This window comes from Hyla sarda, chromosome 4 (assembly GCF_029499605.1).
Source record: "Hyla sarda isolate aHylSar1 chromosome 4, aHylSar1.hap1, whole genome shotgun sequence".
Taxonomy (NCBI): domain Eukaryota; kingdom Metazoa; phylum Chordata; class Amphibia; order Anura; family Hylidae; genus Hyla; species Hyla sarda.
This window is the reverse complement of record NC_079192.1, coordinates 271,893,372-271,908,589: the sequence shown is the minus strand read 5'-3', so window position 1 is coordinate 271,908,589 and position 15,218 is coordinate 271,893,372. Positions and strand designations below refer to the sequence as shown.

The 15,218-nt window shown below is 37.1% G+C and overlaps 1 protein-coding gene across 2 annotated transcripts in view; it reads right to left on the bottom strand.

Moving 5' to 3' along the window:
- The window catches only part of GRIP1 (glutamate receptor interacting protein 1), a 598,139-nt gene that overhangs the window by 342,755 nt on the left and 240,166 nt on the right, over nt 1-15,218 (bottom strand). The gene's annotated exons all lie outside the window — the stretch shown is intronic.

Sequence of the window (15,218 nt, the reverse complement as noted above, 5' to 3'; positions counted from 1 at the left end):
GCTACACACGTATAGTACTAGTATAATAACACCTACAAGTGCATTACTATAGTACTATTACCTACAGGACCAGCAAACACTGCACTATAGTATCATTACAATGGTGCAAGAGCTACACACATATAGTACTAGTATAATAACACCTACAAGTGCATTACTATAGTACTATTACCTACAGGACCAGCAAACACTGCACTATAGTATCATTACAATGGTGCGAGAGCTACACACGTATAGTACTAGTATAATAACACCTACAAGTGTATAACTATAGTACTATTACCTACAGGACCAGCAAACACTACACTATAGTATCATTACAATGGTGCGAGAGCTACACACGTATAGTACTAGTATAATAACACCTATAAGTGCATAACTATAGTACTATTACCTACAGGACCAGCAAACACTGCACTATAGTATCATTACAATGGTGCGAGAGCTACACACGTATAGTACTAGTATAATAACACCTATAAGTGCATAACTATAGTACTATTACCTACAGGACCAGCAAACACTGCACTATAGTATCATTACAATGGTGTGAGAGCTACACACATATAGTACTAGTATAATAACACCTACAAGTACATAACTATAGTACTATAACCTACAGGACCAGCAAACACTGCACTATAGTATCATTACAATGGTGCGAGAGCTACACACGTATAGTACTAGTATAATAACACCTACAAGTGCATAACTATAGTACTATTACCTACAGGACCAGCAAACACTGCACTATAGTATCATTACAATGGTGTGAGGGCTACACACGTATAGTACTAGTATAATAACACCTACAAGTGCATAACTATAGTACTATTACCTACAGGACCAGCAAACACTGCACTATAGTATCATTACAATGGTGCGAGAGCTACACACGTATAGTACTAGTATAATTACTCCTACAAGTGCATAACTATAGTACTATTACCTACAGGACCAGCAAACACTGCACTATAGTATCATTACAATGGTGTGAGGGCTACACACGTATAGTACTAGTATAATAACACCTACAAGTGCATAACTATAGTACTATTACCTACAGGACCAGCAAACACTGCACTATAGTATCATTACAATGGTGCGAGAGCTACACACGTATAGTACTAGTATAATTACTCCTACAAGTGCATAACTATAGTACTATTACCTACAGGACCAGCAAACACTGCACTATAGTATCATTACAATGGTGTGAGGGCTACACACGTATAGTACTAGTATAATAACACCTACAAGTACATTACTATAGTACTAATACCTACAGGACCAGCAAACACTGCACTATAGTATCATTACAATGGTGCGAGAGCTACACACGTATAGTACTAGTATAATAACACCTACAAGTGCATAACTATAGTACTATTACCTACAGGACCAGCAAACACTGCACTATAGTATCATTACAATGGTGCGAGAGCTACATACGTATAGTACTAGTATAATAACACCTACAAGTGCATAACTATAGTACTATTACCTACAGGACCAGCAAACACTGCACTATAGTATCATTACAATGGTGCGAGAGCTACACACGTATAGTACTAGTATAATAACACCTACAAGTGGATTACTATAGTACTATTACCTACAGGACCAGCAAACACTGCAATATAGTATCATTACAATGGTGTGAGAGCTACACACATATAGTACTAGTATAATAACACCTACAAGTGCATAACTATAGTACTATTACCTACAGGACCAGCAAACACCTCACTATAGTATCATTACAATGGTGCGAGAGCTACACACGTATAGTACTAGTATAATAACACCTACAAGTGCATAAATATAGTACTATTACCTACAGGACCAGCAAACACCTCACTATAGTATCATTACAATGGTGCGAGAGCTACACACGTATAGTACTAGTATAATAACACCTACAAGTGCATAACTATAGTACTATTACCTACAGGACCAGCAGACACTGCACTATAGTATCATTACAATGGTGCGAGAGCTACACACGTATAGTACTAGTATAATAACACCTACAAGTGTATAACTATAGTACTATTACCTACAGGACCAGCAAACACTGCACTATAGTATCATTACAATGGTGTGAGGGCTACACACGTATAGTACTAGTATAATAACACCTACAAGTGCATAACTATAGTACTATTACCTACAGGACCAGCAAACACTGCACTATAGTATCATTACAATGGTGCGAGAGCTACACACGTATAGTACTAGTATAATAACACCTACAAGTACATTACTATAGTACTATTACCTACAGGACCAGCAAACACTGCACTATAGTATCATTACAATGGTGCGAGAGCTACACACGTATAGTACTAGTATAATTACTCCTACAAGTGCATAACTATAGTACTATTACCTACAGGACCAGCAAACACTGCACTATAGTATCATTACAATGGTGTGAGGGCTACACACGTATAGTACTAGTATAATAACACCTACAAGTGCATAACTATAGTACTATTACCTACAGGACCAGCAAACACTGCACTATAGTATCATTACAATGGTGCGAGAGCTACACACGTATAGTACTAGTATAATAACACCTACAAGTGCATAACTATAGTACTATTACCTACAGGACCAGCAAACACTGCACTATAGTATCATTACAATGGTGTGAGGGCTACACAAGTATAGTACTAGTATAATAACACCTACAAGTACATTACTATAGTACTATTACCTACAGGACCAGCAAACACTGCACTATAGTATCATTACAATGGTGTGAGGGCTACACACGAATAGTACTAGTATAATAACACCTACAAGTGCATTACTATAGTACTATTACCTACAGGACCAGCAAACACTGCACTATAGTATCATTACAATGGTGCAAGAGCTACACACGTATAGTACTAGTATAATAACACCTACAAGTGCATTACTATAGTACTATTACCTACAGGACCAGCAAACACTGCACTATAGTATCATTACAATGGTGCAAGAGCTACACACGTATAGTACTAGTATAATAACACCTACAAGTACATTACTATAGTACTATTACCTACAGGACCAGCAAACACTGCACTATAGTAACATTACAATGGTGTGAGATCTACACACATATAGTACTAGTATAATAACACCTACAAGTGTATAACTATAGTACTATTACCTACAGGACCAGCAAACACTGCACTATAGTATCATTACAATGGTGCGAGAGCTACACACGTATAGTACTAGTATAATAACACCTACAAGTGCATAACTATAGTACTATTACCTACAGGACCAGCAAACACTGCACTATAGTATCATTACAATGGTGCGAGAGCTACACACGTATAGTACTAGTATAATAACACCTACAAGTGCATTACTATAGTACTATTACCTACAGGACCAGCAAACACTGCACTATAGTATCATTACAATGGTGCGAGAGCTACACACGTATAGTACTAGTATAATAACACCTACAAGTGCATTACTATAGTACTATTACCTACAGGACCAGCAAACACTGCACTATAGTATCATTACAATGGTGCGAGAGCTACACACGTATAGTACTAGTATAATAACACCTACAAGTGCATAACTATAGTACTATTACCTACAGGACCAGCAAACACTGCACTATAGTATCATTACAATGGTGCGAGAGCTACACACATATAGTACTAGTATAATAACCCCTACAAGTGCATAACTATAGTACTATTACCTACAGGACCAGCAGACACTGCACTATAGTATCATTACAATGGTGCGAGAGCTACACACGTATAGTACTAGTATAATAACCCCTACAAGTGCATAACTATAGTACTATTACCTACAGGACCAGCAGACACTGCACTATAGTATCATTACAATGGTGCGAGAGCTACACACGTATAGTACTAGTATAATAACACCTACAAGTGCATAACTATAGTACTATTACCTACAGGACCAGCAAACACTGCACTACAGTATCATTACAATGGTGCGAGAGCTACACACGTATAGTACTAGTATAACAACACCTACAAGTGCATAACTATAGTACTATTACCTACAGGACCAGCAAACACTGCACTATAGTATCATTACAATGGTGTGAGAGCTACACACGTATAGTACTAGTATAATAACACCTACAAGTGGATTACTATAGTACTATTACCTACAGGACCAGCAAACACTGCACTATAGTATCATTACAATGGAGCGAGAGCTACACACGTATAGTACTAGTATAATAACACCTACAAGTGGATTACTATAGTACTATTACCTACAGGACCAGCAAACACTGCACTATAGTATCATTACAATGGTGTGAGAGCTACACACATATAGTACTAGTATAATAAGACCTACAAGTGGATTACTATAGTACTATTACCTACAGGACCAGCAAACACTGCACTATAGTATCATTACAATGGAGCGAGAGCTACACACGTATAGTACTAGTATAATAACACCTACAAGTGGATTACTATAGTACTATTACCTACAGGACCAGCAAACACTGCACTATAGTATCATTACAATGGTGTGAGAGCTACACACATATAGTACTAGTATAATAACACCTACAAGTGCATTACTATAGTACTATTACCTACAGGACCAGCAAACACTGCAATATAGTATCATTACAATGGTGTGAGAGCTACACACATATAGTACTAGTATAATAACACCTACAAGTGCATTACTATAGTACTATTACCTACAGGACCAGCAAACACTGCACTACAGTATCATTACAATGGTGCGAGAGCTACACACGTATAGTACTAGTATAATAACACCTACAAGTGTATAACTATAGTACTATTACCTACAGGACCAGCAAACACTGCACTATAGTATCATTACAATGGTGTGAGAGCTACACACATATAGTACTAGTATAATAACACCTACAAGTGCATAACTATAGTACTATTACCTACAGGACCAGCAAACACCGCACTATAGTATCATTACAATGGTGCGAGAGCTACACACGTATAGTACTAGTATAATAACACCTACAAGTGCATAACTATAGTACTATTACCTACAGGACCAGCAAACACTGCACTATAGTATCATTACAATGGTGCGAGAGCTACACACGTATAGTACTAGTATAATAACACCTACAAGTGTATAACTATAGTACTATTACCTACAGGACCAGCAAACACTGCACTATAGTATCATTACAATGGTGTGAGGGCTACACACGTATAGTACTAGTATAATAACACCTACAAGTGCATAACTATAGTACTATTACCTACAGGACCAGCAAACACTGCACTATAGTATCATTACAATGGTGCGAGATCTACACACGTATAGTACTAGTATAATAACACCTACAAGTGCATAACTATTGTACTATTACCTACAGGACCAGCAAACACTGCACTATAGTATCATTACAATGGTGTGAGGGCTACACACGTATAGTACTAGTATAATAACTCCTACAAGTGCATTACTATAGTACTATTACCTACAGGACCAGCAAACACTGCACTATAGTATCATTACAATGGTGTGAGGGCTACACACGTATAGTACTAGTATAATAACACCTACAAGTGCATTACTATAGTACTATTACCTACAGGACCAGCAAACACTGCACTACAGTATCATTACAATGGTGCGAGAGCTACACACGTATAGTACTAGTATAATAACACCTACAAGTGCATAACTATAGTACTATTACCTACAGGACCAGCAAACACTGCACTATAGTATCATTACAATGGTGCGAGAGCTACACACGTATAGTACTAGTATAATAACACCTACAAGTACATTACTATAGTACTATTACCTACAGGACCAGCAAACACTGCACTATAGTATCATTACAATGGTGTGAGGGCTACACACGAATAGTACTAGTATAATAACACCTACAAGTGCATTACTATAGTACTATTACCTACAGGACCAGCAAACACTGCACTATAGTATCATTACAATGGAGCGAGAGCTACACACGTATAGTACTAGTATAATAACACCTACAAGTGGATTACTATAGTACTATTACCTACAGGACCAGCAAACACTGCACTATAGTATCATTACAATGGTGCGAGAGCTACACACGTATAGTACTAGTATAATAACACCTACAAGTGCATTACTATAGTACTATTACCTACAGGACCAGCAAACACTGCACTATAGTATCATTACAATGGTGTGAGGGCTACACACAAATAGTACTAGTATAATAACACCTACAAGTGCATAACTATAGTACTATTACCTACAGGACCAGCAAACACTGCACTATAGTATCATTACAATGGTGCGAGAGCTACACACGTATAGTACTAGTATAATAACACCTACAAGTGTATAACTATAGTACTATTACCTACAGGACCAGCAAACACTGCACTATAGTATCATTACAATGGTGCGAGATCTACACACGTATAGTACTAGTATAATAACACCTACAAGTGCATAACTATAATATTATTACCTACAGGACCAGCAAACACTGCACTATAGTATCATTACAATGGTGCGAGATCTACACACGTATAGTACTAGTATAATAACACCTACAAGTGCATTACTATAGTACTATTACCTACAGGACCAGCAAACACTGCACTATAGTATCATTACAATGGTGCGAGAGCTACACACGTATAGTACTAGTATAATAACACCTACAAGTGCATAACTATAGTACTATTACCTACAGGACCAGCAAACACTGCACTATAGTATCATTACAATGGTGCGAGAGCTACACACGTATAGTACTAGTATAATAACACCTACAAGTGCATAACTATAGTACTATTACCTACAGGACCAGCAGACACTGCACTATAGTATCATTACAATGGTGCGAGAGCTACACACGTATAGTACTAGTATAATAACACCTACAAGTGTATAACTATAGTACTATTACCTACAGGACCAGCAAACACTGCACTATAGTATCATTACAATGGTGTGAGGGCTACACACGTATAGTACTTGTATAATAACACCTACAAGTGCATAACTATAGTACTATTACCTACAGGACCAGTAAACACTGCACTATAGTATCATTACAATGGTGCGAGATCTACACACGTATAGTACTAGTATAATAACACCTACAAGTACATTACTATAGTACTATTACCTACAGGACCAGCAAACACTGCACTATAGTATCATTACAATGGTGTGAGGGCTCCACACGAATAGTACTAGTATAATAACACCTACAAGTGCATTACTATAGTACTATTACCTACAGGACCAGCAAACACTGCACTATAGTATCATTACAATGGTGCGAGAGCTACACACGTATAGTACTAGTATAATAACACCTACAAGTGCATTACTATAGTACTATTACCTACAGGACCAGCAAACACTGGACTATAGTATCATTACAATGGTGCAAGAGCTACACACATATAGTACTAGTATAATAACACCTACAAGTGCATTACTATAGTACTATTACCTACAGGACCAGCAAACACTGCACTATAGTATCATTACAATGGTGCAAGAGCTACACACATATAGTACTAGTATAATAACACCTACAAGTGCATAACTATAGTACTATTACCTACAGGACCAGCAAACACTGCACTATAGTATAATTACAATGGTGCGAGAGCTACACACGTATAGTACTAGTATAATAACACCTACAAGTGCATAACTATAGTACTATTACCTACAGGACCAGCAAACACTGCACTATAGTATCATTACAATGGTGCGAGAGCTACACACGTATAGTACTAGTATAATAACACCTACAAGTGCATTACTATAGTACTATTACCTACAGGACCAGCAAACACTGCACTATAGTATCATTACAATGGTGCGAGAGCTACACACGTATAGTACTAGTATAATAACACCTACAAGTACATTACTATAGTACTATTACCTACAGGACCAGCAAACACTGCACTATAGTATCATTACAATGGTGTGAGGGCTACACACGAATAGTACTAGTATAATAACACCTACAAGTGCATTACTATAGTACTATTACCTACAGGACCAGCAAACACTGCACTATAGTATCATTACAATGGTGCGAGAGCTACACACGTATAGTACTAGTATAATAACACCTACAAGTGCATTACTATAGTACTATTACCTACAGGACCAGCAAACACTGCACTATAGTATCATTACAATGGTGCGAGAGCTACACACATATAGTACTAGTATAATAACACCTACAAGTGCATTACTATAGTACTATTACCTACAGGACCAGCAAACACTGCACTATAGTATCATTACAATGGTGCGAGAGCTACACACGTATAGTACTAGTATAATAACACCTACAAGTGTATAACTATAGTACTATTACCTACAGGACCAGCAAACACTGCACTATAGTATCATTACAATGGTGTGAGGGCTACACACATATAGTACTAGTATAATAACACCTACAAGTACATTACTATAGTACTATTACCTACAGGACCAGCAAACACTGCACTATAGTAACATTACAATGGTGTGAGATCTACACACATATAGTACTAGTATAATAACACCTACAAGTGTATAACTATAGTACTATTACCTACAGGACCAGCAAACACTGCACTATAGTATCATTACAATGGTGCGAGAGCTACACACGTATAGTACTAGTATAATAACACCTACAAGTGCATAACTATAATATTATTACCTACAGGACCAGCAAACACTGCACTATAGTATCATTACAATGGTGCGAGAGCTACACACGTATAGTACTAGTATAATAACACCTACAAGTGCATAACTATAGTACTATTACCTACAGGACCAGCAAACACTGCACTATAGTATCATTACAATGGTGCGAGAGCTACACACATATAGTACTAGTATAATAACCCCTACAAGTGCATAACTATAGTACTATTACCTACAGGACCAGCAGACACTGCACTATAGTATCATTACAATGGTGTGAGAGCTACACACGTATAGTACTAGTATAATAACACCTACAAGTGCATAACTATAGTACTATTACCTACAGGACCAGCAAACACTGCAATATAGTATCATTACAATGGTGTGAGAGCTACACACATATAGTACTAGTATAATAACACCTACAAGTGCATAACTATAGTACTATTACCTACAGGACCAGCAAACACCGCACTATAGTATCATTACAATGGTGCGAGAGCTACACACGTATAGTACTAGTATAATAACACCTACAAGTGCATAAATATAGTACTATTACCTACAGGACCAGCAAACACTGCACTATAGTATCATTACAATGGTGTGAGGGCTACACACGTATAGTACTAGTATAATAACACCTATAAGTGCATTACTATAGTACTATTACCTACAGGACCAGCAAACACTGCACTATAGTATCATTACAATGGTGCGAGAGCTACACACGTATAGTACTAGTATAATAACACCTACAAGTGTATAACTATAGTACTATTACCTACAGGACCAGCAAACACTGCACTATAGTATCATTACAATGGTGTGAGGGCTACACACGTATAGTACTAGTATAATAACACCTACAAGTGCATAACTATAGTACTATTACCTACAGGACCAGCAAACACTGCACTATAGTATCATTACAATGGTGCGAGATCTACACACGTATAGTACTAGTATAATAACACCTACAAGTGCATTACTATAGTACTATTACCTAAAGGACCAGCAAACACTGCACTATAGTATCATTACAATGGTGCGAGAGCTACACACGTATAGTACTAGTATAATAACACCTACAAGTGCATAAATATAGTACTATTACCTACAGGACCAGCAAACACTGCACTATAGTATCATTACAATGGTGTGAGAGCTACACACGTATAGTACTAGTATAATAACACCTACAAGTGCATAACTATAGTACTATTACCTACAGGACCAGCAAACACTGCACTATAGTATCATTACAATGGTGTGAGGGCTACACACGTATAGTACTAGTATAATAACACCTACAAGTGCATAACTATAGTACTATTACCTACAGGACCAGCAAACACTGCACTATAGTATCATTACAATGGTGCGAGATCTACACACGTATAGTACTAGTATAATAACACCTACAAGTGCATAACTATAGTACTATTACCTACAGGACCAGCAAACACTGCACTATAGTATCATTACAATGGTGTGAGAGCTACACACGTATAGTACTAGTATAATAACACCTACAAGTGCATTACTATAGTACTATTACCTACAGGACCAGCAAACACTGCACTATAGTATCATTACAATGGTGTGAGAGCTACACACGTATAGTACTAGTATAATAACACCTACAAGTGCATAACTATAGTACTATTACCTACAGGACCAGCAAACACTACACTATAGTATCATTACAATGGTGCAAGAGCTACACACGTATAGTACTAGTATAATAACACCTACAAGTGTATAACTATAGTACTATTACCTACAGGACCAGCAAACACTGCACTATAGTATCATTACAATGGTGCGAGAGCTACACACGTATAGTACTAGTATAATAACACCTACAAGTGTATAACTATAGTACTATTACCTACAGGACCAGCAAACATTGCACTATAGTATCATTACAATGGTGCGAGAGCTACACACGTATAGTACTAGTATAATAACACCTACAAGTACATTACTATAGTACTATTACCTACAGGACCAGCAAACACTGCACTATAGTAACATTACAATGGTGTGAGATCTACACACATATAGTACTAGTATAATAACACCTACAAGTGTATAACTATAGTACTATTACCTACAGGACCAGCAAACACTGCACTATAGTATCATTACAATGGTGCGAGAGCTACACACGTATAGTACTAGTATAATAACACCTACAAGTGCATTACTATAGTACTATTACCTACAGGACCAGCAGACACTGCACTATAGTATCATTACAATGGTGCGAGAGCTACACACGTATAGTACTAGTATAATAACACCTACAAGTGCATTACTATAGTACTATTACCTACAGGACCAGCAAACACTGCACTATAGTATCATTACAATGGTGTGAGGGCTACACACGTATAGTACTAGTATAATAACACCTACAAGTGCATAACTATAGTACTATTACCTACAGGACCAGCAAACACTGCACTATAGTATCATTACAATGGTGTGAGGGCTACACACGCATAGTACTAGTATAATTACTCCTACAAGTGCATAACTATAGTACTATTACCTACAGGACCAGCAAACACTGCACTATAGTATCATTACAATGGAGCGAGAGCTACACACGTATAGTACTAGTATAATAACACCTACAAGTGCATTACTATAGTACTATTACCTACAGGACCAGCAAACATTGCACTATAGTATCATTACAATGGTGCGAGGGCTACACACGTATAGTACTAGTATAATAACACCTACAAGTGCATTACTATAGTACTATTACCTACAGGACAGCAAACACTGCACTATAATACCATTACAATGGTGCGAGAGCTACACACATATAGTACTAGTATAATAACACCTACAAGTGCATTACTATAATATTATTACCTACAGGACCAGCAAACACTGCACTATAGTATCATTACAATGGTGCCAGAGCTACACACGTATAGTACTAGTATAATAACACCTACAAGTGCATTACTATAGTATTATTACCTACAGGACCAGCAAACACTGCACTATAGTATCATTACAATGGTGCGAGAGCTACACACGTATAGTACTAGTATAATAACACCTACAAGTGCATAAATATAGTATTATTACCTACAGGACCAGCAAACACTGCACTATAGTATCATTACAATGGTGCCAGAGCTACACACGTATAGTACTAGTATAATAACACCTACAAGTGCATAAATATAGTACTATTACCTACAGGACCAGCAAACACTGCACTATAGTATCATTACAATGGTGTGAGAGCTACACACGTATAGTACTAGTATAATAACACCTACAAGTGCATAACTATAGTACTATTACCTACAGGACCAGCAAACACTGCACTATAGTATCATTACAATGGTGCGAGAGCTACACACGTATAGTACTAGTATAATAACTCCTACAAGTGCATAACTATAGTACTATTACCTACAGGACCAGCAAACACTGCACTATAGTATCATTACAATGGTGCGAGAGCTACACACGTATAGTACTAGTATAATAACACCTACAAGTGCATAACTATAGTACTATTACCTACAGGACCAGCAAACACTGCACTATAGTATCATTACAATGGTGTGAGGGCTACACACGAATAGTACTAGTATAATAACACCTACAAGTGCATTACTATAGTACTATTACCTACAGGACCAGCAAACACTGCACTATAGTATCATTACAATGGTGCGAGAGCTACACACGTATAGTACTAGTATAATAACACCTACAAGTACATTACTATAGTACTATTACCTACAGGACCAGCAAACACTGCACTATAGTATCATTACAATGGTGTGAGGGCTACACACGAATAGTACTAGTATAATAACACCTACAAGTGCATAACTATAGTACTATTACCTACAGGACCAGCAAACACTGCACTATAGTATCATTACAATGGTGCGAGAGCTACACACGTATAGTACTAGTATAATAACACCTACAAGTGTATAACTATAGTACTATTACCTACAGGACCAGCAAACACTACACTATAGTATCATTACAATGGTGCGAGAGCTACACACATATAGTACTAGTATAATAACACCTACAAGTGTATAACTATAGTACTATTACCTACAGGACCAGCAAACACTGCACTATAGTAACATTACAATGGTGTGAGATCTACACACATATAGTACTAGTATAATAACACCTACAAGTGTATAACTATAGTACTATTACCTACAGGACCAGCAAACACTGCACTATAGTATCATTACAATGGTGCGAGAGCTACACACGTATAGTACTAGTATAATAACACCTACAAGTGCATTACTATAGTACTATTACCTACAGGACCAGCAAACACTGCACTATAGTATCATTACAATGGTGTGAGAGCTACACACGTATAGTACTAGTATAATAACACCTACAAGTGCATTACTATAGTACTATTACCTACAGGACCAGCAAACACTGCACTATAGTATCATTACAATGGTGCGAGAGCTACACACGTATAGTACTAGTATAATAACACCTACAAGTGCATAACTATAGTACTATTACCTACAGGACCAGCAAACACTGCACTATAGTATCATTACAATGGTGCGAGAGCTACACACATATAGTACTAGTATAATAACCCCTACAAGTGCATAACTATAGTACTATTACCTACAGGACCAGCAGACACTGCACTATAGTATCATTACAATGGTGCGAGAGCTACACACGTATAGTACTAGTATAATAACACCTACAAGTGCATAACTATAGTACTATTACCTACAGGACCAGCAAACACTGCACTATAGTATCATTACAATGGTGCGAGAGCTACACACATATAGTACTAGTATAATAACACCTACAAGTGCATAACTATAGTACTATTACCTACAGGACCAGCAAACACCTCACTATAGTATCATTACAATGGTGCGAGAGCTACACACGTATAGTACTAGTATAATAACTCCTACAAGTACATTACTATAGTACTATTACCTTCAGGACCAGCAAACACTGCACTATAGTATCATTACAATGGTGCAAGAGCTACACACATATAGTACTAGTATAATAACACCTACAAGTGCATTACTATAGTACTATTACCTACAGGACCAGCAGACACTGCACTATAGTATCATTACAATGGTGTGAGGGCTACACACGTATAATACTAGTATAATAACACCTACAAGTACATTACTATAGTACTATTACCTACAGGACCAGCAAACACTGCACTATAGTATCATTACAATGGTGCGAGAGCTACACACGTATAGTACTAGTATAATAACACCTACAAGTGCATTACTATAGTACTATTACCTACAGGACCAGCAAACACTGCACTATAGTATCATTACAATGGTGCAAGAGCTACACACATATAGTACTAGTATAATAACACCTACAAGTGCATTACTATAGTACTATTACCTACAGGACCAGCAAACACTGCACTATAGTATCATTACAATGGTGCGAGAGCTACACACGTATAGTACTAGTATAATAACACCTACAAGTGTATAACTATAGTACTATTACCTACAGGACCAGCAAACACTACACTATAGTATCATTACAATGGTGCAAGAGCTACACACGTATAGTACTAGTATAATAACACCTACAAGTGTATAACTATAGTACTATTACCTACAGGACCAGCAAACACTGCACTATAGTATCATTACAATGGTGTGAGGGCTACACACATATAGTACTAGTATAATAACACCTACAAGTACATTACTATAGTACTATTACCTACAGGACCAGCAAACACTGCACTATAGTATCATTACAATGGTGCGAGAGCTACACACGTATAGTACTAGTATAATAACACCTACAAGTGTATAACTATAGTACTATTACCTACAGGACCAGCAAACACTGCACTATAGTATCATTACAATGGTGTGAGAGCTACACACGTATAGTACTAGTATAATAACACCTACAAGTGCATAACTATAGTACTATTACCTACAGGACCAGCAAACACTGCACTATAGTATCATTACAATGGTGCGAGAGCTACACACGTATAGTACTAGTATAATAACACCTATAAGTGCATAACTATAGTACTATTACCTACAGGACCAGCAAACACTGCACTATAGTATCATTACAATGGTGCGAGAGCTACACACGTATAGTACTAGTATAATAACACCTATAAGTGCATAACTATAGTACTATTACCTACAGGACCAGCAAACACTGCACTATAGTATCATTACAATGGTGCGAGAGCTACACACATATAGTACTAGTATAATAACACCTACAAGTACATAACTATAGTACTATAACCTACAGGACCAGCAAACACTGCACTATAGTATCATTACAATGGTGCGAGAGCTACACACGTATAGTACTAGTATAATAACACCTACAAGTGCATAACTATAGTACTATTACCTACAGGACCAGCAAACACTGCACTATAGTATCATTACAATGGTGTGAGGGCTACACACGTA